The 23,687-nt window shown below is 48.2% G+C and overlaps 1 long non-coding RNA gene across 1 annotated transcript; it reads right to left on the bottom strand.

The window, feature by feature from the left end:
- Nucleotides 1–454: 454 nt before the first annotated feature.
- LOC132594531 (uncharacterized) lies at nucleotides 455–19,392 on the bottom strand. The gene is made up of 3 exons (XR_009560739.1): nucleotides 18,943–19,392; nucleotides 14,779–14,880; nucleotides 455–741 (listed from the first exon to the last, which is right to left on the bottom strand). It is a non-coding gene; the product is annotated as an uncharacterized lncRNA (long non-coding RNA).
- Between the last annotated feature and the right edge of the window lie 4,295 nt (nucleotides 19,393–23,687).

The raw sequence follows: 23,687 nt of genomic DNA on the forward strand, positions 1-23,687 counted from the left end.
ACTCAGCTGAGGGTCTTCAGCAGCTGACACCCCAACAGCTGGGAGAATGCGAGCCTCAGCTGGGAAGGGGATATCTGGGGGGTGCTTCATAGAGTCCATCACAGATGTCTCCACAGAGTTTGCTGCTTCAGGGAGGACCCACACCGGCCTTATAGGCCACAGCAGGCTGGGAGATCCTCGCTCATGTCCCAGCCCCAGGCCCCTGAGTCACCTTTAGTAACACCCAGTCACACACACGGACATGTATCTGGAGTATTCATCACATATTTGGCTTTGATTAAGCTTTTTTTCGCTTTTTTTTTTCTATGAATAGGTTTTATTTTTTAGAACAGTTTCAAGTTTATAGCACAATTGATAGGAAGGCACAGAGATTTCCCATATACCCCCCTGCAGCCCCCAACACACAGCCTCCCCCATGATTGACATCCCCCACCAGAGTGGTACGTTTGTTATAATCAATGAACCTACATCAGTACGTCATCATCACCCAAAGTCCATAGTTTACATTAAGGTTCACTCTCGGTGTTGTACGTTCTGTGAGTCTGGACATCTGATGGATCCATCGTTGTATGATTTTGCTTGGCTTCTTATGTTCCAGCTATCCTGTGGGGAGAATTTATCCTGCATCGCCATTTGTCTCCGGATGAGACAAGCACAGCAGACCTGAATCCAATTTATAATCTGAAGTTGAATCCAACCGAGTCCAGCTGAAATCAGCTAAATTGTAGCTGACCTGCAGATCTACGAGTGAGAAAAGCAGATGTTTACTTCTAGGTGACTCGGCTTCGGGGGGTTTGTTTGTTATGCAGGAGTATCATGATGATAGCTGGCTAATACATTAACCCTGCTTGTTCTTTAGAATGATTGGGGAGTTTTAAAATATCCCTATCCTCAGGCATCACTCCCAGAGATTCTGATTGAATTGGTCTGGGGTGGGGCCCAGGTATTGGTAATTTTTCAAAGCTCCCTGGGGGATTCCAAGGTGCAGCCAAAGGTTGAAAACCATGAATCTAGGCCAACAAAGTCATAGCAGCCCATACCTATGTGTATCCATCAGGGTGGCCTAAGCAAAGTTATAAAGTCTTTAATACACCACCTCTTGCTCTTGGGCTCCTTCTGCCTTTTCACCGTTACTATTTACTATTGTCCCCCTCCCCCATCAGCGTAACATCTTTTTTCCTTTAGACCCTCTTCTTTTCACTGTCCTTTACACCTTAGTGTGAATTCAGATAAAGGAGTTGCCTCCCCTGGGATTATTTGCAATTCAAGCTTCATCTCTGTGTTGTAGAATAAAAGAATCATCTCCTGTGAAAAGATCTGTGGGTAAAACTGGGCAGAAGAACAGAAGAGTATTTGGGGGGCAGGTAAGTTATCCCAAATCCCTCCCGCACTAGGAATTTGGACCTTCTCTTGGAGCAGAGAGGGGTGGGCTGCAATCAGGGCTCAGGCACCGAGACAGAGGTGCAGCAGGCCCCCGACTCCCAGAGCACTGAAGATTAGGGAGCGTACTGAACTCTTTTCCAATGCACAGAAATGGGTAGGATCCAGGTGGGTTAATGGCCTGCCTCCCTGAGTCTCCCGAATGTTAGGGGAACACAGCCGCTGTTCTGGGTAGTCTGCCGGCATCCCAGTCTCCTGGACCACAAACCAACCCTTAGACAAGCTAGGGCAGGCTCCTCCGCTAGGTTTGGGGCCCCGAAGTCCCCTCCCTGGCCATTCCCTTGCCCTCCTTATTGCTCCTCAGGCCAGACACCCCTTCTTTACTGCCTCTGACCCCAGTGAGCTGATCTTGCCGTCTTTTTCAGGCAATTGAGTTTGATTATCTACAACTGGGTCCAGACCTTTAAATCACAAAAATCCCTTTATACGCGGGCTTCAGGGAGGCCCACATGGGCCTGGTGGCTCCCCACTTTTTATCCTTAAACACAAAAGGCCACTTATTACCCAGCCTGGTGGGACGTCATGCCTCAGCGCTGACTCACACTCCCAAAGGGAGCCCGAGAGATTCCCTTGTCCTGCTCTAAACACAGTAAAGGTGAAAATTCAAGTTTAATCTCCAACAGGACATTCTGTTACAACCACTTTTCCTAAAGGTTAAGGTGTCACCGATGGAGACATCGGTGGCATGTAAGATGCAGTAACAAGCCCTGTTTTCATTACATATCTAATATCTTCCATGAGGATTGGTGCAAATGACAGCATTTGGGGTGGGCACTGTGATGCACGTCTCGGGGCCCCTTTAGTGAAGGGCTGATTGACCCAGCTGCTGCTGAGAGTGGTACTGAGTCTTCTGTATCTTCAGGGGCTGCCTCAGAGGGAAGGACCCTCGGTCACACCTCTTCCTGGGGCAGCTCGTGTCCAATGACTAATCAATGTGATACTGTAAAAGCCTGGCCATTTCGGCCCAATGAGGGACAACTTGGAAGGTCATTCTAGTTTCAGAGCTCCCCCTGGAGTCAAGGTCTTAGCTCTCTTTTGCTAACAGTGCCCTGGGCCCCTCACTTTTTGATGAGTTTGTGATAAACTCACTTCCTCTTTGCTTCCATTTCTCCTCATCTCCTAGCCTGCTCCAAAGGGCTATTGGTCCAGTGTCCCCTGAAGAAAGATGCCCCGTCCTTGACTTCCTGGGATTGCCCGCTGGGTACCAATGCACTGCAGTCCCTACTTAGCATTTGTGACAACTGTTCACAGAACTTGTGGCCACCAGTTTCCTGTGGTCAGCGGGCAATTCCCCCCACTTCTTAGCAACCATCCTTTCGTATGGATTCATTCTACTCGTCTCCATCTTTAGAGAGAGGGCATGTGTCATGCTGGAAATAATTAATTCTCGATAACTAGTGGTCTCAGAAATGAGTAGATGACACACTCATAATCACCAGATGATGCCGATAATAATTATTATAAGAAAACATTGTGCACTATTTATTTGATATAGTTGTTTACCTTCTACTTTATGGAACTTGGAATCAGTTTATTAGCAAATAAGAAAACTTACTGACTCGAGCTTTGCCTCTTGCATCTTCCCCTGTAAGAAGACTCCTTCCGAGCACCAAAATGGTCGAAAACATGCAGCAGGAGGGAGCACCTAGAGGGGCAGCCAGGGCGAGATCCGGGTAACCATCCCCCAGACACCCGCAAGTTGGTTTAGCTGAGCTTCACTACTTATTTTGTAACTCTAGTGGATGTTTGTGTTTTTGTCTCCCCTGTATCTGGTAACAGCATCATTTGAGAAATTAACTGTGACAGTTAATTGTAGGCGTCAATGTGGCTGGGTCACGGTGTGCCCACATATGTGGTCAAACATTATTCTGGTGTTTTGGAAGAAGATTGACATTTAAATTGGTGGACTTTGAATAATGCAGACGGCTCTCCCTAATGTAGGTGGGCCTCATCCTATCAGTTAAGGTCTGAGTGGAACAAAAGACTGGCTTCTCCTGAGCAAGACGAATTGTCCCAGCAGATGGCCTTTGGACTTGAACTGCACCATTAGCTCTTTGTGGGTCTCCAGCCTGCTGGCCCACCCTGCAGATTTTGGATTTGCCAGCCTCCCTAATCGTATGAGCCAATTCCTTAAAATAAATCTCTCTCTTTCTATATATACACACACACATATTGGTTCTGTTTCTCTGGAGAATCCTGACTCTCTCCCATTTCAGGGCATGAGGTTTGCTGGGGCAGCCGCTCACACCCTTAGCTCTAGGGGCAAGCACACGTCCCAGGTTTGACCCATTAACAGAAGCCAACCACTAGCCACACAGTGACTTATGCACAGAGCCATGAAACACAAGCCTGGCCAATGAGACCTAATTGTGAGACATTGGCTGGAACTATTCAAAAAGAGAAGCTCTCTTTCTGCTGCAGTTTCTAAAGCAGTAGGATGTAAGCCTGGAGCTGCCAGTGGGGTGTCTTTACCACCACTCCAGAGAAGCTGTCTTGACGATGAAGTCAACGCAAAGAGGGGCAGAACCAATAAATGGGAACATAGAGAATGAGTACTAATGATGTCATTTGAACACCTAGATCCAGCCACACCTGAAACTAACTACCTCTGGACTTTTTAGTTACATGAAGCAATAAACTCACTGTTCTAAGATAGTTTGAATTGAGTTTCTATGACTTTTCAACCAAAGGAATCCTAATCGATCCAGTAACTCAAGGCTTTTTTGCCTAATGTGTGTGGCCGAGTGGGTCAGCCCCATCAGGGTAAAGGTACACAGGGAGATGATAATGGAACACCCCTGGTTGTTTGATGATATATCCTGGGAGGTTGATGCTGTGTGCGTGGTTAATTAAGGAGGCCTTGCAGTGTTGGAGCCCCCTGTGGTGCCCTGTTCCATTGGTAGCCCCCAATGAATCATAGCTTCCGGTATTCATGTCCTGGTGTAGTCCTTTGCCATACCAGTGCTGCAGACTTATCCATGTGACTTGCTTTGGCCAGAGGGACATTAGCAAGCATCATGCAAGCAGAGGCTTAATAAGTACTTCTACATTGGAGTTTGTCCCCTTGGAATGCTCCCATTTGGTACTCAGTAGCCATGTTGTGAGGAAGCCCAAGCCAGTGTGTGGAGAGGGCACGTGGAAGAGAACCATGGCAACCCTGCTATCAGCCAGTGACAACGAATACGACTGTGAGTGGGGCCATCTTGGGCATTGCGAGCCCTGGTGAAACCTCCACATGTCTGCAGCTGCATGAGTAACCTCAGCTAACAGAAGGTCCGCCCAGTCAAGACTCCTGAGAGAAATAATCAATTTGGTTGTTTTAAACCACTAAGTTTGGGGATGATTTGTTATGCAGCAATAGATAACTAAACATCCTCCAAAGCGAGCGCTAACAAGAACATGAATGAGGATAAGTGACAAGAGCTCCACTGGGGTGGATGACCTGTGTCTCACCCTCAAGGGTCAATGGTTGGGAGAAACAGAGCTCTGGTTTTGTGTGTGTGTGTGTGTATGTGTGTGTGTGTGTGTGTACACACGTGCTATAGCACCTAGGGACCTCCCATCTCATTAGCTGAGATAGAAAAACGGCCCCTCCAAAGGCCAAGCCGTAGAAGGGGCTGGACACTATGATGTCTTCAAAGCCCCTAACATCTATTTTTGTGTTTTCGCGTTAAGTAAGAACAAATGAACAAACAAGCCCCAGGAATGGAGTTGTTGAGGAACTGAGTTGACGAGGACTGTGAAGGGAGGATTTTGAGAATGGAAAGGAGAAATCTTAGGTTATTAAGTCTCTTAGCTAATAATGTTAATTTCTCAAACTTACAGAGCGCTTCCTAGGCGCCAAGCACGCGCTGAGTGCTTCGCGAACCTCCTCCCTTTCAATCCTCATCATGATTTCGCCGAGGAAGTTTCTGTTATTGCTCCAGTTGTACAGGTAGGTAAACTTGAAAGTTAAGTGATTTAGGTGGGGTTTCTCCCCGAATCAGACCCTAAGCTGAGATTGCAGCACCACTGGTGAATAAAAATGGTGCTTCCAGAAGGCACCAGAGGGAAGTGGAGGCGGGGAGCCAGTAATGGGCAGGTGAGTGCCGTGGGCAACTGGGACCCAGTCCTCCTGGGGAACTCTGGGAGACCGTAGAACACACCTCAGAGGTGTTTCACCCAGAGGCAAGGGAGCCGGGGGATTTGTTTTCTAACTCCTGACCTCGTTGGCTGAAGACCGCTCCGGGGACTCTCAGTTTCTTTGGCACCTCAGTCCTGCCCTGTGGAAAGTGGCATTTGCTCCTGCAGCCAGAGAAAGCCCTTAGGCTTCTCGCAGGTTCCTGCAAGTAAGCAGCTACCAGCTTGCCTGGGGATAGTGAGTGCCGGGTGCACACAAGCAGGACATCGGCGGCATCTGCCACGTTAGCTACTTGCCCAGGGTCACGGCCAGGGGCAGTGGTGAAGCTGCGATCTGAACCCAGTCAGCCTGACTCCAAGTGTGTGCCCTTCCTTGACCTCTCTGTGCCCCAGCGTCCCTCTCGGTGGAAAAGAGCAGACCTATGGACAGCACCTTTTCCTGACAACCCATTTGAAATGGTGTTAAAATAATTCATCCCAAGCAAGGCAAAGCCACAGCTTCCACGCCCTGAAAGAACCCCAACGAGTCTGTGAAATAAATCCTTCGTGACACATCCCTGAGCTGTTGCTGTTTTAGAAAAATGCTCCCAGCAGATGCCGACCTGCTGTTCCGGAGGCCCTCAGAGGCCGGTCTTGCCCTGGGTCGGCTGCATCCACCCTGAGAGGGCGTGATGGACCCACGGCCAGGGGTGGGGAGTGAGATCAAAGGCCCTGTGCACTTACTCACTTTTTGAGGGCTTGGTGAGCTGTCCCATTATAAATGCCTTTAGTGGCTACGGCGGCCCAAAGGCTCGAACACAGCGTGGTGTGTCCGTCCAGGCTGCCGGGACACGTTGCCTCTGCTCAGCTCAGGTTTCCATTTTGGGTTGGGTCCCCAGCGTTGCCTCCATAGCCCTAAGACAGGAAAAAAGGCTGGGAGGCGGGCAGCGTGAAGAGCAGAATCTAGCCACTGAAGGAGGGGAAGGAGGCAGTGCGGTGATGGCGCGGCGAGTATGCCAGCAGGGCTCTGGTGTTTGCCGGAGAAAACCTTGGGCTCAGGAAAGCACGAACCCCTTGGAGGCAGAAGAGATTAACCTCGCTCCTCGGGAGAGAGCCTTGCAAAGCCGGCCTCAGGCTATAAGCGATCCTGAAACTGCCTGGGAGCGCTGGGCCCCAGTGGGCTGGGCTTGAGAATGGAGAATCGCTCGCTGTTCAGCGGTGGAGAGCTTGAGCCAGGCAGCCTCAGGGACACTCAGGGCCTGAAGAGTGGCAGGACCTCGATGATGCTGGCAGGACCCGCGGACAGCATGTAACCCAACTTTGATTCTCAGAAACTGAGACTCAGCTGCCCGACCCACGGGTGCTTGGGGCTGGGGATTCAAAGCGGCGGGCAGAGAGGGCCAGGCTGAGCAGAAGGCAGGTGTGGCTTCTACCCCCATCCAGAAAATAACTCGGCCGTATTTTTTCTGTGTCTGCTTTCCCTCCTGCCTCGAAGCCGTCCGTTTCCATAGTGCATGAATTTCCGAGCAGGTAGGGAATGCCTCACCCATCTCTCAGGAAATACACGTTCTTTGAACCCGTCTCATCAGTATGATGAAGAAACAGAGAGCAGATCTAATCTATTGGTGAGTTTTTCTAATTACCAGATTGATTTACTAGGGAAGTCTCCCCAGGAATTTGAGTGCCTTGCAAGGTCTTGCAAGCTGTAAACGTGTTCTCTGAAAAAAGCCCGGCCAAATCCACACAGATATGGGGGAACCGGGTCCCTCTAATCAGGGCACAGAGTTTATTTGTTTTCTAATGGAATCTGAATAGAATTTAACGCACAGCCATTCCGTGTGGAGTGCATTTATATTTTTAATTAACAAATTAGGAGCTATTTTGTTCCCCTTTGAACAGCAGTCATGTGGGCCTGGTTCCTTTTCGGCCAATTTAGTCAACTTGGATGATTTTAATTATAACAGTCACGAGCACCAGAAATTCCTGCCTCTGACAGCTTCCCGACCTGGTCCATTGACTCTCATTTAAAAACAAGTTCTCCCAGAACAGAGGTCTCCGAGGGCGCAGGTATGCGTCGGGAGAGGGGGCCGGGGACTGTGCCCTAGGGCACAGGCGGAGAAGAACCTCATCTTCCATTCTGAGACCCATTAGTCCTGATTACAAGGTTTAAAGGAGCAGCGGCCCCTCACGGGAAGCGCTGGCGAAACACGTGGACGTGTAGGAAAACCGTCCCAGCTCTCAAGCTCCCTGGCCCTGCCATCCTTTCCTCAGGAACTTGGCCTTGGTCCCACGCTTCTTAAACTTGAACATGCACACGAAGCCCCTGGGGATCTTGCCCACGTATAGATTCTGACTCAGTTGGCTTGGGGTGAGGCCTGAGATTCTGCATTTTCAACGAGCAAGTCACCGCTGCTGGTCCACGGACCATATTTTGAGAGGCAAAGCTTTGGCTGGCGTATCCGTTTCTGGGGGCGGTCCGGAATCTAGAAGGGGGCAGTTGCCTGGAATGCACTCAGGAAGGGCAGGTGCGGTGGTGACTAGGATTGGGTACGGGGAGACACATGGAAGGGAGTCTTTGGTGCAGTCACAGTACCTCCTTGGGGCTGCTGCAGCACCAGAGACACCCCCCACTCCCATGCCCTGGCACCCCTCAACACATTCCCCATCAAGGTGGTTGCCTGAGCCCTCAAGGCAACGCCAGTGGCCTTGGCTGACCGTCACGGAGCAGTCAACCATGTGCGTGAAGGTCTGATGATTGGGCTGGTTGAGCAGGGGCGTCTGGGGGAGGTCAGGAGCTCTCTGGGGGCTGAGGGAGCCAGCCAAACCACTTTGGAGGCAGAGACAGTCCATTCTGGAAACCAATCTGTCCCCCAGCCCTCCCTGGGCTGGCAGAATGGATGCTGAATTAGCAAAGCGGAGGGAACACGGGAACACAATGTTCCCTGAGAGGTTGCAATCAAAAGGGTCCCAGCCCCCCACCCCCTGCTGAGAATTCTGTGAATTTATGATGTGTCGACAGTTTGAGCCCCAGCACATAGCAGTCTGATGGGCTACAATTAGGAGTCTGTGTTAAGCCCCTCCCGATTCCTCCATCATGTATTCATGGAATTTATGTGGTATCAGCAAAGTGAGCTATGTGCACATTTGGGGCAGGAATTTTAGAACTATGATGTAATCGTCCCCAGAGAGGTGGCCACGAGAGGAGAAAAGTATAACAGTAAAGATGAATTAAAAGTCCCAAGCCTATTTAGATCTGGATTCAAAACAATGTGTCATGATTATTTTTATGACATTTCTGAGACAACTGGAGACTTGAACACTGCGTATTTGACGGCATTGAGGAATTTTTGTTAATTTGGGGGTGTGATAATGGAATGATGGCTATGTTAAACAGAGAGCCCTTATCTTTAGTGATGTGTGCTAAAATATTGATGGATGAAATGATATGATGTCTGGGATTTGCTTTAAAATAACACAGGGACAGGAGAAGTGGATGAGAGTGTGAAAGAAGATTGATCGTGAATTAGTAATTGTTGGAGTTGGGCGACGGGTACCTGGGGGTTTCCTCTATGATTCTATCTATTTTTGTATGTTTCAAGTTCTCCATATGAAAATGAAAAAAATTCTAACTCACATCATGCATTTTGCTGATATCACATAAATGCCATGAATGCACGATGGTGGGTGGGGAGGTCTCCAAGTTTGTGGAAAGACACTGCTCTCGTCTCCCCTATGCTCTGGGCTGGAAAAGGGGAGAAAAATGTTAAGAACATGATAAGCCGATTCACCCACACCTCAGTGATGTACTGCAAAGGAAACGAATGAGACTTCACTTTTGAAGACTGTCTGGGGAGAAAACACTAGTCTATTCTGGAATATGTCTCCAGAGCTCTGAATTAGTTCATCCGTCTCTCTCTGTGGGTCTCCTTCTGGATTTTCAGATGAATAGAATCTTGGGAGTCATCTTATTGATTTGTTTGACCCTTATCCCCACCCAAGGCTGGTAGACCAGCTGCCCCGAGCAGACTGCAAGACTGACTGAGCTTGAGAGTGTTAGAGGTGAGTCTCTGAATTGGGAAGGTGGGCTGCACCGTGTTCGTCATGGCCAAAGCAATCCAAGGTCAAAATTTTAATTTAGCCTCAAACTAAGTTGACCAGGGGATGCTGAGGAAAGGGATCATCATGGGACTAGATGTGATGATCACGCGACTAGGCGGAGCAGAGCTAAGTGGGGTGGGAGCGGGGAAGAGGTATGGGTTTCAATCACTTTTGCTCAGGCTCGCCTAAGTTTCCAACGATGTCATAGTTAGCAAAAATCAACCTGGTTTGGTTTGAAGTATAACAACAGATAAACGTCCCTGAGCATTTGCTATGAATCTAACACTGCGTTACCACTTGATGAGCACCTCTGTAGTAGGTATTTATTCCCATTTTCCAGATGAAGAAACTGCGGCTTAGAGAACTCAAGCCAGTGGCCAAGATATATAACTAGTAACATTCAGGGTCAGGGTCTGGACTAGGGTGAGGCAAGTGAAGACTCAGGGCACAAAATGTGAGGAAACCTTCACTCTCAGGGTCAAGAGAGGGCTGGTCCTTAAATTCTGCACCCAGTCACCTTGCTTGCCTCAACCTAACTCTGGCCCTGGTCGGGATTCAAACCCAGGTCTGTACAACTTCTGTGTCTACACTCCTAAATGAGCGCCCAGGGATTTTTCTTCTCTAGTAAGGGATTGATTGGATGGGGTAGCTAGGGAATTATGATCGAGGGAGCAAGAACTCTAACCTGGAATTGGTGGGATAAGAAGGGAGGACTGGAAAATAATCCCTTTGTACTCCACCACGACAGGCTCATCCCTGAACTTGACGTTTTAGGATCACAGTTTTTATTGTAGGGCTTTGTTCTCTCTCTGTGAAATTGCACCTTGCCTGTCCCATGAGTCTGGGTACTGGAAGTCTGAAATTTTTCCACCTGAGCCTTTGCAGCCCAGGGTCTCTGCAATAGAACTAGGCATAGACTTCTTTGAGGCCTTCACCTCAAACTTCTAGTAATCAGCCTCACTTGCACCCTGATCAGTCCTGGTAGACAGGAACTTCCTTACTCTTTGGGGTTATTTTAATATTAGACAAAGACCTTTGCCAAAGTCTTTTGCCCTATACACTGCTGGTGGGGATGTAAATTGGTTCAACCCCTTTGGAAGGCTGTTTAGCAATATCTACTAAAGCTAGCCCTAAACCAACCACCCAGCAATTCCACTTTCAGGTATGTGCACAGAACGTTCACAGCGGCTTTATTCATGATGGCCCCAGACTGGAAACCACCCAGATGTCTGTCAACATGAGGATGGGGAAATAGACTGTAGAATACTACACAGCACTGAAAAAGAAGGGCCAGGGATGAATCTCACAGTTTAAAAAAATGCTGAGCAAAGAAGCCAGACACAAGAGAGGTTAGAATGTATGATTTATTCCATTAATATGAAATTCAAAACCAGGCAAAACTAATCTATGGTGATAAGAATCATAACAATGGTTACCTTCGGAGGTTTATTGATTGGGAATGGGCGCAAGGATGTTTTCTGGGCTGCTGGCAGTGCTGTAGCTCTTATTTCTTGCATTTAAAAAAAGGCATTGCTTTTATCTCTTTTTCATTTGGCAGAATATCTAAACTGCCCCCCCCCCAATAGCTCAAGATTCTCGCTTGCAAACCACAGAGTCCACTCTAAATTGCTTAAGCAGAAAGGGATTTATTATGAGATACTAAGTAGCTAAAGAATCCCTAGGAAGTCCAAAGACCAGGCCTTGGATGCTTCAGATCCAGGGCAACGCAGACAGGACAACTTAGCAGGAAACACCCGACCACAGCAAACGAGTGTTGTAGCTGGAGCACCCCTGACCCCTCTGCCTACAGCTTAGCCCCTTTGACCCTCAGCAGCGGGTGCCAGAAGCTCTACCTCGGCTGTCCCAAACTGGATGCCTCTGCCACAATTCTCGCCAGAAGAGCTGATGTCTTTGTGTGAGACTGATGCCTCGTATCGCTCACATTTGCATCCAGATCTTACTGTGACTGATCGGTGGTACTCAAGTCATGCGCCTGACCCCTGACCATAGAGGATCCTGGGGGTTGTAGTTTTTAGCTTTTGGGCCCTATAATGGTGGAAGGCAATCCAAGGGCATTAGAAAGGGTGTAAAGTGAGCCACTCACACTTCTCTTTTGCCTTTTTCTTTTTCATGGGGAACTGGGGCAATCAGCATTAAGCAAGTGATACGGCAAAGTCCTTGTCCCTGGTGGGAAGGCTGGATGCCCTTTCTCTATGGGTCTTGTCCACATTTAGCCCTGCACGACTCTCTCCCATGCCCTGAAGCGGGCCTTAGTTGGCTTCAGATGAATTCCCTCACATGGTTGGCTAGGAAAGACCAAAAGTCACTGATTTGGAAAACACAGCAGAACCACAGGCCAAATTTCACCCACAAGAGAGAAATAAGAATGACATCCAGGATACCTCGGGGGAATTTCTGTGAGTATGCTCTTGCCTTATTTCCTGAAAAATTCAGAGCATTTTTTAAAACTTAGAAACCATATTTGACAATCCCAGCTGATTTTTGCCAGTGCAATAAGATGGATAAATGTATACGATTAACATGTTTCTTAGGGAACAGACTGTATGTGTGTGGAACTATCTCAGGAAGCCTTTTGGGGTAGAAGTTGAGTTGGGTGGGAAAATTACTCTTCAAGAAAAGAGAGGGGAATCTAGCAGCATCTGAGGGGGAGCTGGTTTCAGGAATAAGGTAGTATGGAGAGAGACAACCAGACGGCACTGACCAGAGGCTGCGTGATGTAAAGTCATCAAGGACTTTACTGAACTCATGAATTCTTTGGTAAGAATGAATGGCTTGGGGATTCTAGGATTATGATTCTGAAGAAATAAAGGAAACTTGGCATCTGTTTTGTTTTTTGGCACACCATGCAGCTTGTGGGATTTTAGTTCCCCAGCCAGGGATTGAACCTGGGCCCTCGGCAGTGAAAGAGCAGAGTCCTAACCACTGGACTGCCAGGGAATTCCTGCCATCTGTGTTTTTAACAAACCCTCTTTATAATCATGATGCAGTTGGCTTAGGCTGACATGCTTCTAAGGTGACCCCAAGTGTTATTTACTTCCCCTCCAAGCAGGTTTTCAAGAGGACTCACCTCTCACATTTTGTTTAGGTCTTCCCAACCTTCCTCCCCACAGTAAAGCATTGCAGAGGGCTCTGCGGAAATCGATGTTTCCAGAAAACATGTGTGATATAAGAATGTTTGGGGCTGCAAGTACTAGGTTAGCAAACTAAATGTGTTTTAAATAATGAGAATGTCTAACAAGAAGTCTGGTTTCAGGGTTGGTTAATTCAGCTTTTTAGACAGGTCATTAAAAACTGAAGATCTTCCCATCCTTCTCCATCACCCTCAGAATATTGCATTTTAATCTTCAGCATGTCTACTCGTGATCACAAAATGGTTGCCACAGCTCCAGGCATCATATTCTTACCCAATCATGTCCAAGGCAGAGCATAAAGAGGAGTTCCTCATTACATACCTTTTTCAACCAGGGAGAAGCATCTGTCCCAGAAGTTGCCCAAAAGCCTCCCCTTCAGGCACCCCAGGGTTATATGGCCATGATCTAGCCACAAGGGAGCCTGGGGAAGTGAATATCTGGTAGTTTCAGTCTTTTAGGGTAGGAAGGCTTTGACAGGAACAGAGAAGTAGGAGAGAAAAAACTGTTGGAGAGTATCTGCCATGGCTACTACTTCTAGTAGCAATGAAGTGTCTTCAACGGTTTTTGATGTTTGTGTTTCCCTCTCTTCTTGAACAGAGATACTGAACCACCCCTCTTCTTATGTAGGTTCAACATAGAGCAGAGAAAAGAGAATACCCAAAATATTAGGGAATTTGTGTTTCTCTGCTAACTGGCTGTGAGTTCTTTGATAAGTCACACCCTCACCTCCTGTTCTGTGAGGTCAAGACCTTTCCAGCTCTAGCCTTTAGCATCATGCCATCCCTTACAGCACTGAGGTTTCACAGCTGTGTGTCTACCTTCCGGGTTTTTTTTTTTTTTTTTTTTTGGGCCAGTATCTTGATATCCAAATGTCAACTGTTACTTCTTCTGTTGTCTTTATGCTTGCCATTTCCTCCTTCTACCTTTTTATTTCTAATTCTATTCTGGGCTGAGAAATCAGATAACCAAGTTTGTTAGGAATCTGTGTTGATTATGAGTCACTAAGCTCTGAATGGGGGACCAGGAAGTTTCCAGTGTTAGTGTAATGTCTAGAGTGGCTCAGAGGCGCAGAGACTTTTTTTTTGAGGAAGGAGGTAATCTATCTATCTATGTATAGGTCCCACATACCTCAGAGCAACTAAGCCCGTGCACCACAACTACTGAGCCTGCGTGCTGCAACTACTGAAGCCCGTGCGCCTAGAGGCCGTGCTCCGCAACAAGAGAAGCCACCGCAATGAGAAGCCCGCGCACTGCAACGAAGAGTAGCCCCGGCTTGCCGCAACTAGAGGAAGCCTGCGCACGGCAATGAAGACCCAACACAGCCAAAAATAAATAAACAAATAAAATCTTTTTCGTTTGAAAATAATCAAACTTACAGAAAAGTTACAGAAACAGTATTGTAAATTCCTATATACACAAGTCATTAGGAGTCAACAATTCTTAACTTTTTACCTCATTTTCTTTTCTCCCCCCATCTCTTTCTCTCCGTGTACACGCACACATACATACATACATGATTATCATTGCTATTGTTGCTACTATTATTACTGTTGTTATTATTGTTATGGCCGAACCACCTGAGAATACATTGCAGCCATCATGATATTTTAATCCTAAATACTTCCACATGTACCTCCTAGGAACATGGGCATTCTCCTACGTAACCACAGTACAATGATCAAATTCAGGAAATCTGACATTGAGACAACTATTATTTACTATACAGGCCTTATTCAGATAGTGCTAATTTTCCCAATGATGTGCTTTATAGCATTAGTTTTCTGATCCAGTGTCCAGATCAAAGTCCCATGTTGAATTGAATGAGACCTTTTATTTTTTTTATTATTATTTTTTAACATCTTTATTGGAGTATAATTGCTTTACAATGGTGTGTTAGTTTCTGCTGTATAACAAAGTTAAGAGACCTTTTAAAATCATTATTGAGTTGGGGGGTCTGTCTTCTGAGAGCTGTGGGTGCCGGACAACTCACCTGCAGATAATGAGTTGTTCTCAGGGTGGACAGCTAGAGAGGTCTTTAAACTTTTCCGAAACTTCTTTCACTTACTTATCTCACTTGATCCTTAAAACAGGCCTGTGAGGTAAGTAGGGCACAGGTTAGCATTTCCATTGTATGGATAAGGAAACAGAGCCTCAGAGGGTCACACGGTGGGTTCAAGCCAGGAGATCTGCGGTCTGGCCCCGGCTTTGTGCTAATCCCCGGACCTTTCCTCCACTCCCCAGCAGATTAGTGGGCAGATGAGAGTTTAGCCAGGCCTCACCCCTGTGGGAGTTGGCACTGGTGCAGATGACACCACCTGTCTCCCGGTTGGCTGTTGTCCCTCTGGTGCCAGGGACTAGGCAAGTAGAGGTCTAGAAGAATGCCAAGGTAGGCAAGTGGGGAGGGTCTTCCCTCTCCCCTAGTCCTGGCAGCGGTGTTACTCAATGACATCTGAGTGCTACACTGGGGCAACGAGTGGCCCAGGGACCAGTTTGTCCATCCCCTGCGGAAGAGGCTGGCCCGATGGCTTCGTGCTCCCTTCCTGCCACATGAATCCTGAATGCTGTGGCTGCCCCACCCATAGCCCTTTGGCCCTTACCATTTAATTCGCTCCCTGCCCTTCCAGTTGCGCCTACACACACAGTGAGAGAACTGATGCCGACCGTCGCCTGGGAGCAAACCTCAACTGATGCAGTGTTACATAAATACCCCAGCTCCCTTGCCCCTCACATGGGTGAACTCTGAGACACAGGTACAAAGTGTGGTCCTTGGACTGGTGCCAGCCTGGAAACTGTCTATCACTGGTTTGCAAAAAGAACCAAAATTGACAGTAAGCATTTGGAAACTTCTGTAGTAATTTCATAGAGTAGTTATGGGTTTCACAAGTTTTTTTTCAAGAAATTGGGGTTTGTATTTTGTATGTTTTTAAATTTTTCTAGTAATTCCTTTTTATTGTCTATTCAAGTATCAGGGGGAAAAAGTATTGGTCCATTGGAGATTAAAAAAAAAAAAAAAACCCAAACCCCGCAATCCTTCACCATAGGTAGTTTGAGAACTGTTGTCCACCATTTCCCAGCAGTGGGACTCAGTCCCGTTCCCACCCCTCAGTAATGCATGCGCTGTCGCTTATCTTCCCTTCCCTGTTTTGCCTCCCTACCACCTACAGTGCTTCCCGAGATAGTCCCCGAAATAAACTATTTACATGCAAATTCTTGTCTCAGGGTCTGCTCTGAGGGGGAACTCGGCCTAAGACAATGATTTCTATTCCTTTCCAATTTATTCTAGAACCCAGTGACATCCTGTGATTTTTCAAGTGTTTATACTTTAGGAGATGAAATGCCTAAAGTTTCTACTTGGAAATACCCTTTAAAAATACCTCAAGACTTTAACAGCCTTTAGAATCATGCAGGAGGCATTTTCTTTTCTTTTTAAATAATAAGAAAAATGTATTCTCTTCGTTTTAAGAAGCCCAGTCAGTACTCAGGGTTGGGTAATTCAGTGGCTCAGCGATGTCACCAGTGACCCAGGTTTTCCATCAAGAGGCATTTTCTATCCCTCCCATGTCTTAATTCACTAAAATAAATGATTATGAGTGAGACTTCCTGGAAGGTGATCACCTATACCGATCCACACCTTAATTTCCCAAAAACATCTAATTGCCTGCTGCCTTCTACTCCCTTTACCCTGCTTCGCCACCGCAAAAGGCTCGAGCATTGCCTATACCTTGCATCTGTCTCCTCAGTCCTGGAGTTCTCGAGACCCTGGGAGAGACCAGGGCTGTGAAGCGGGATCATTTTCATTCTCAGTCTTCCAAATGCAGGGGATTTCAAAAGAGCTGATCACAAATCAATGCAAAGAGCCCCAGTTTTGGCTTTGTTCCCCGTCTGCCGTTTGTATATTTTATATTATGCATGGGCCGGGGGCGCCCACGGTGAGGCCTGCTGGTTATAACCACGATCAATCCATCCCAACCTATTTTTAGGACCTGCCAGCCATCAGGACAACTTCCATAACTATTGGTGTCTTCTTTTCCTTACTTAAAGATTGGTGAAAGGATGCAAAAATACTTAATGAAAGGGTCGGGCTGACCAAGTGACAGACTGGCTTAGGACTCGAGGTCCAGGCTGTCAGACGGCCATTAGCACCTTGATCTCCGAGCAGGGCAGGCAGACGGACTGGGCACCCGGACGTGGTTTTATCCCTGTCATTAGGATAGGGTGGGCTCTGGGTAAGCCTCACAGCTCTAGTGTAATGCAGAAGAGGTGTCAAAGGGGCCAACGAGACAATACTGGTTTGCCACTGTCTTTTCAGTCTAGAACTTTGCCCCTAACCACACCATAGTGACCGATACTCCCAAATACTATAAGCGGTGGCCCAGGGCAATACCAGTGGTTCTACAGGGCACGTGTGCACAGCAGCATAATTACCTAACGGGAGCAGCAAAGGCCTACACTGTCACCTTTGAACTTGGGGTGCCTGATAATATAAAGGACGGCCAGGTACATTTGCATTTCAGGTAAATAATATTTGTCAGTGTAAGTATATCCCAAACTGTGCATGGGGGTATACTTATACTAAAAAAGAAGATTGATTGCCTATCTGAAATGCAAATGTAACTGGCCATCCTGTATTTTTTTTTTTTTTTTTTTGCGGTACGCGGGCCTCCCACCACTGCGGCCTCTCCCGTTGCGGAGCACAGGCTCCGGACGCGCAGGCTCAGCGGCCATGGCTCACGGGCCCAGCCGCTCCGCGGCATGTGGGATCTTCCCGGACCGGGGCACGAACCCGTGTCCCCTGCATCGGCAGGTGGACTCTCAACCACTGCGCCACCAGGGAAGCCCATCATCCTGTATTTTTATTTGCTAAATCTGGCAGCCTTACCCTCGATCCCCGTTACCATTTCTGCACGCCCCTCCCCGCAGCTTCTACTGGTTTTGCTCCCAATGGGCTGCACCTCTGATTCTTCTCGGCAGGCCTGCTCTTGGGCTGCTGGAACCGCTTTGCCTACCAAGGTGGAGGGTGGAAGTGCCTGGGAGTTTACATCCCCCATCCCACCCCAGGGCGGTCCTTAGCCAACCACCAATGATTGCGCGGCGCGGGAGTGGGAGAGGCTAGCTCCGGTGCCCTGGGTCCAGCAGGGTCAGGCTGAAGCTCCCCTCTGCAGAGCTGGGCCCAAGAGTACGCATGAGCACATGACTGGCTTCCTCTCCTTCCCTGTCCTGCTTCCCCACCCCCTTACCAGTGTCTCCCGGGAGCACTTCCTTCAGAAGTCGCTTGCACCGGAATCCTCAGCTCAAGGTCTGCTTTGGGGGAACTCTGTCTGAGACAACTAAGCAAGGGAGGGGATTTCAGGGGAGTGGGGAGGCTGACAGTGAGTTTTCAAGAGGGAAGGGAAGGGCAATGGGGAAGGCTTCCAGGGAGAAAAGCCCTCCGCTGTATGCGTCCTTTATATTATGGGAGAGGGAGCCGGTGAAATTAAGCCACCCTGATTCCTGATTCCTTCCCGGCTGGGCTGGAGCCGAAGGGTTGCCAGCCAGTTGGCCTCCTGAGAGGGGGATGGGCACCTACATCCTTCCAGGAAACCCACTACCATCAGTGATGCTCTAAAGTGTAAGCTCGTATTGAGGGTCTGTTAGCTGGCTACCAGCCGTCACTCTCCAAGACTGCTCGGCTCAGTTTGGCCGTTGGTAGGACTTGCAAGCGCTTAGCAAGCTGCCTGCCAGGTAGAAGGTACCCTGGATATGCAGGAAGAACGAATGACTAAATGGAGTGACCCCCCCATCCTTACAGCCATGGGCCATGCTTCCCCAAGGCCTACCTGGTTGGATCCAGTCTCTTAAAAATGCTGCAAATGTGCCGAAGACACAGGATATTTAACAAGCCTTCAGATTCTTTTTTTAATTTATTTTTTTAAATTGAAGTATAGTTGATTGACAATGTTGTGTTCATTTCTGCTGTCCAGCAAAGTGACTCAGTTATACACATACATACATTCTCTTTCATATTCTTTTCCATCATGGTTTATCCCAGGATATTGAATATAGTTCCCTGTGCTATACAGTAGGACCTTGTTGTTTATCCGTTCTATATGTAGTAACAAGCCTTTAGATTCTTTTTTTAAAAAAAGATTTATCTATTATTTATTTATTTACTTACTTCCTTTTTGGCTGCGTCGGGTCTTAGTTGTGGCGCACGGGATCGTTGAGGCATGCAGGATCTTTCGTTGCGGCACTTGGGCTCTTTGTTGTAGCGAGCGGGCTTCTCTCTAGTTGTGGCCTGCGCGTTTTCTGGGTTTTCTCTTCTCTAGCTGTGGTGCGCAGGCTCCAGGGCGTGTGGGCTCTGTAGTCTGCGGCACGCGGGCTCTAGTTGAGGTGTGTGAGCTCAGTAGTTGTGGCGCGCGGGCTTACTGGCCCCGTGGCATGTGGGATCTTAGTTCCCCGACCAGGGATCGAGCCCACGTCCCCTGCATTGTAAAGCGGATTCTTTACCACTGGACCTTCAGGGAAGTCCCTGGATTCTTAAGAGCTGGGGCAGGGAGGCTATGTACACTGCTTTGCCCTGTGGAGAGTGCGAGCAAGCAGTAGCAGAGGGACAGGTGCTGGGCCAGCTTGGGTCCCTTAAAAAAGGAAAGTTCATTCTCAACCTCCACTGCCTGTTAAAATAACCTGGGGAAGCTTGAAAAAATCCTGATGCTTGCGTCTCACCCCCAGAGATTCTGCTTTCATGGGTCAGGATGTGACCTGGGCATCAGGATGTTTTTAAAGTTTCCGGGAGATTGTATTATGCAGCTAGAGTTGAGAGCCGCCGGACTAGAAAATTCTGTGTCTGGATGGAATGCCTCAGGACACAGATTAAATGGGATGACGGTGTTGGAGATAATCAAGGCATTTGGTTAATTGGGCTCCATGATTTAAAATTCTGCAGTGTCTGAATTTAAGGAAATAAATGTTTCCTAGATTGAAGAAAGCTGTTCTATTTCAGCAGTTACTAACGTGGTTCTCAAACCTAAGTGAGCAGCAGATTTACCTGCAGGGCTTGTGAAAACACAGGCTGTTGGGCCCTGCCCCTAGAGTTTCTATTTCAGTAGGTCCAGGGAAAGGCCCCAGAATTTGCATTTCTGAAAAGTTCCCAGGCGATGCGGATGCTGCCGGTCTGGGGACCACATCTGGAGAACCACCGAGTTACTGTGAACTATATTTGGGGCTGAGCTGACTCTCTTTAGAATGAGTTTTGCTTTCACTCATTCATTCCCCCTTGCTTTATCCCTCAAAAGTGTCCTTAGGGACTGTGTATTAGTTCGTTTTTTTCTGTTATCATGCTGTGTAACAGTCCCCCAGATCTCAGTGACTTATAGCTACTAATGTTCATTTCACAGTTGCAGATCTGGAGGTTGGCTACAGTTCAAGCTGGGCTAGATTTGAGTCCAGGCTTCAGTTTGGGTTCCTGTTTGCCCCACGTGGATTCATTCTGAGACGCAGGCTGAAGAAGCAATGGCTACCTGGGACATGCTCTTTTCATAATGGAGGACAGAAGATTCAAGAGCGCTGGCAGAAGCTTAAAGCTTTAGCTTTTAATTGTCACACTGTCACTTTCAGCCACATTCTATTGGCCGAAGCAATTCACATGGCCAAGCTCAGTCAGAAGATGGAGAGATACATTCTGTCCACAGTAGACAGTATCAGAGACAAGGAGTAAAGAAAGAATGATGGACAAATATCATGATCTATCTCAACCTGTTAGGTATCAGGCCCCACGTGAAGTTCTGTAGAGATGCAGAAAGATAAAACAGGGTCCCAGCCTCTGAGAAGCACAGATTGGCAAGACACAAAGCTACAAGAGGGTGACATGGATGGCACGGAGGGTGAACGAGCAGCAGCGTGGAGGTGGGACTGGCTCTCATTGCTGGGATGTCTACCCTCCCACGTGATGTAACCAAGGCCCTTGGAGCTGTGCCCAGGCTTCTGGGAGCCAGGACAGCGTGTGGGAACAGCTGAGCTGGCCCACAGCTGCAGGGCATCCAGCAAAAGGAATTGAATCTGGGCCTGGGCTGGGGCAAGTTTGTTCCAGAAAGCAAGTACCTAGTCCGAAGCAGAGAACAACTGAGAAGGAGAACTGGCTTTTTATCAAAGGGCTGGCACAGAAAGCCAGAAACACGAGTGGGCCTTGGGGAAGCGAAGCCCACGGTGATTTTTGGAGGCAAGAGGTTGGAGGGTAAGGGCTGTTTGATGGGATGCCTATTGCGCTGAATTGGAGGCAGGGAAGGCCCTATGCAAGTCATCAAGTTGGAGGAGAGGAAAAGGGAAGTGAATCTGGGCAGCCTTCCCAGAGGAGAGGGCATTCCAACTGGGGCATGGATGGTGAGTAGGAGTTTGTTAGAAGGTGGAGGTTAGATGGTGGAAAGAGGAGTTTCAGGGGTTTGGGTGATAATTCCAGGGGCACACAGACCCTTCCTTTTTCCATAAAGTTCCTGCAGTTGTTATCTTCGACTAGTTCACTCCCCACCACAAGCCAGCATTCTGTTGGATGCTCCAGGCTGCCCTGCCGCCCACAGCTGTCTCTGTGTTTTGCAGGTCACTGAGGTTTTATTGCCTCTGAGGTTCAAGGATTTTTCCTCTTCAAGTAATTACCACTGAAATTATGTGGTTTGATCTCGGAGTGATTATAAAACTCTGAGACTCCCAAACAATATGACTTAGACTGAGTTTTCCAGGGACTGGGGCCCAGAACCGACATCCACAGTGCTGGGCTCAAACGCATGATCGGCCAGGACTCTTGCCCTTCAACTGCCCTCCCTGTGTGGGTGGGGGAGAGCCCTGCCTCCTGCCAGTGCTTGCTCTGCTCCCAGAGACTGGGTCAACATTTGGTGAGCTTCTATTTTTAGAGAAGCACAGTAAATCCCCCAGGGTGGCGTGATTAAACACTCCAAGGTCTTAAAGTCACCTTTCAAGGGATCTAAAGGTGTGCATGAAAATGAGCCTTCTGGGGAGTCTGCCATGACATCCCTAAGCTTCTGAACTGGATGAGCTGATGAGGCCAGGAGGACCTCAACTCCAGAAAGAAAAGCATTTGAGATGGAAGCAAAAACTTGCTCAAAGGCATGAAGGGGTACGCATGGCAAAGGCGTTGGGAGAGCATGCTCAGTGGGTCTGGGCCAGTGGAAGTGGGCGGGCCTGGAGAATGAGGCTGTTGTGGAGGACGCCAAGAGGGTCGGGCTTTGTCTTGTAGGCGGTGGGAACCAGAAAAGCCTTTAAAAAGGGGAAGTGGCATCCTCCAAACCTTATCAAGTTTCCGCTGAGAGTTCCGTGGAAGATGCAGGAGACTGGAGAGAGATAAGAGAGAACCCCGGTTAGGGTCCTGTCGTTGGAGCTGGGGAAGAGAAGATTGGCATCTTCTCTTTAGTCCAACCTTTAGTTTTTTTCTGCAGGAATTTCAAAGTCAACCTCCTACAGGGATGGAGGAAGGGTGACGTAAGGAAAGGAGCAGGCTGAAATTGTTTTTCTTTTTGCTTTTTCCCCATAATGGCGTCATGGGCTTTGTGTATGAAGTGCAGAAACACCTTGCGGAGTAATCACGGGAGAAGAATCTCCACTTCCGCCAAGATATACATTCACTTCTGCTTTCCTTTAAAGACATGGCCCTCTCTTTTCTGAACTTTTGATGGAGACATGGATGTATAAAGAAATATTTCACTCTCCTCTTAATAACACCATACCAGACCCACAAAATGAAGGGAAATGATTTATGGCAACTAATACCTGGCCTCAATGTCAAGGAGTAACAGAGAGTGCTGGGGACTGTGAAAAGCCAGATAGACATGTCGAGATCTAAAAGGGGCCATCGGCTTCTCTGCTTTAGCTGCTGAGATCAGATTTTCTAATTTTGCAAAAGAAACAGGAAAATTATTTTAACATAAAATCTTTCGGTTTTGAAGCAGTGGCTCTAATTCACATTTTTTACAACACTATAGAGGCCAGATGTGGGGCGTGGACCCCAATTTGCATCTGCACCCCCAGATCTTCATTGGGGATAGTCTCCTTCGATGTGGGATGGTCGACTTTCCCCGAGAGCGACACCTTCAAGACAGACAGACACGGTCCAGATGACAAGGCTATGTCAAAGGGCCAGAGAACTGGGGTGGGCACAGGGGTCCAGATGGTGGCCCTCAGAGAACTGCAGAGGGAAGAAGGCTTTTGCTTCTGGATTTGGTTATTCCAAATAACCAAAGTGCGACACTGCTCGCACCAGGTGATGCTGCCTGCTCCCCTTGCAATAATGTTTACTACACTAAAATCTAGATCAGTCAAGAGTCCACGGGCGGCCGGGAGTCACGGCGGGGGCAGGCAGACAGTTGCCCGGCCAGAACCCACTGAAGCTGGGGGCAGCCAGGCTGACTGTGTTCGTTTCTTAGGGTGCTATAACAAAGTAACCACAGCCAGATGGATTCAAGCAACGGAGATTGAGTCTCTCAGAGTTCTGAAGGCTAGAAGTCTGAAATCAATGTGTCGGCAGGGCCACACCTCTGAAGGCTCTAGGGGAGGATCCTTCCTGACCTCTTCCAGCTTCTGGCGGTCACAGGCACTCCTTGGTGTTCCTTGGCTTGTAGGCGCCTCCCGTCTCACACAGATAGCTTCCCTCTGCGTGCAAGGAGCATGCGCACCACCTCCTTTGGAAGGTGGCCTCCCCGAGGCAGAGATGATATCAAATGCCGTCAAATCTAACGCTCCTTGGAGTTTTGAGCCCTCTCTCCACGGCCTCTCCTCAGCGTCACCCCATGCTTCAGAAAACCACTAAGGCAGCCCGATTCATTTTAGACAACTCTAATCTTTATCAAATTCGTCCTGATGCTGAGTCAGAATCTTGCCTCCCTGGCACTCCACCCCCTTAATCCTTAAGTTTACCCA

Source organism: Globicephala melas, chromosome X (genome assembly GCF_963455315.2).
Source record: "Globicephala melas chromosome X, mGloMel1.2, whole genome shotgun sequence".
In the NCBI taxonomy this organism is placed as follows: Eukaryota; Metazoa; Chordata; class Mammalia; order Artiodactyla; family Delphinidae; genus Globicephala; species Globicephala melas.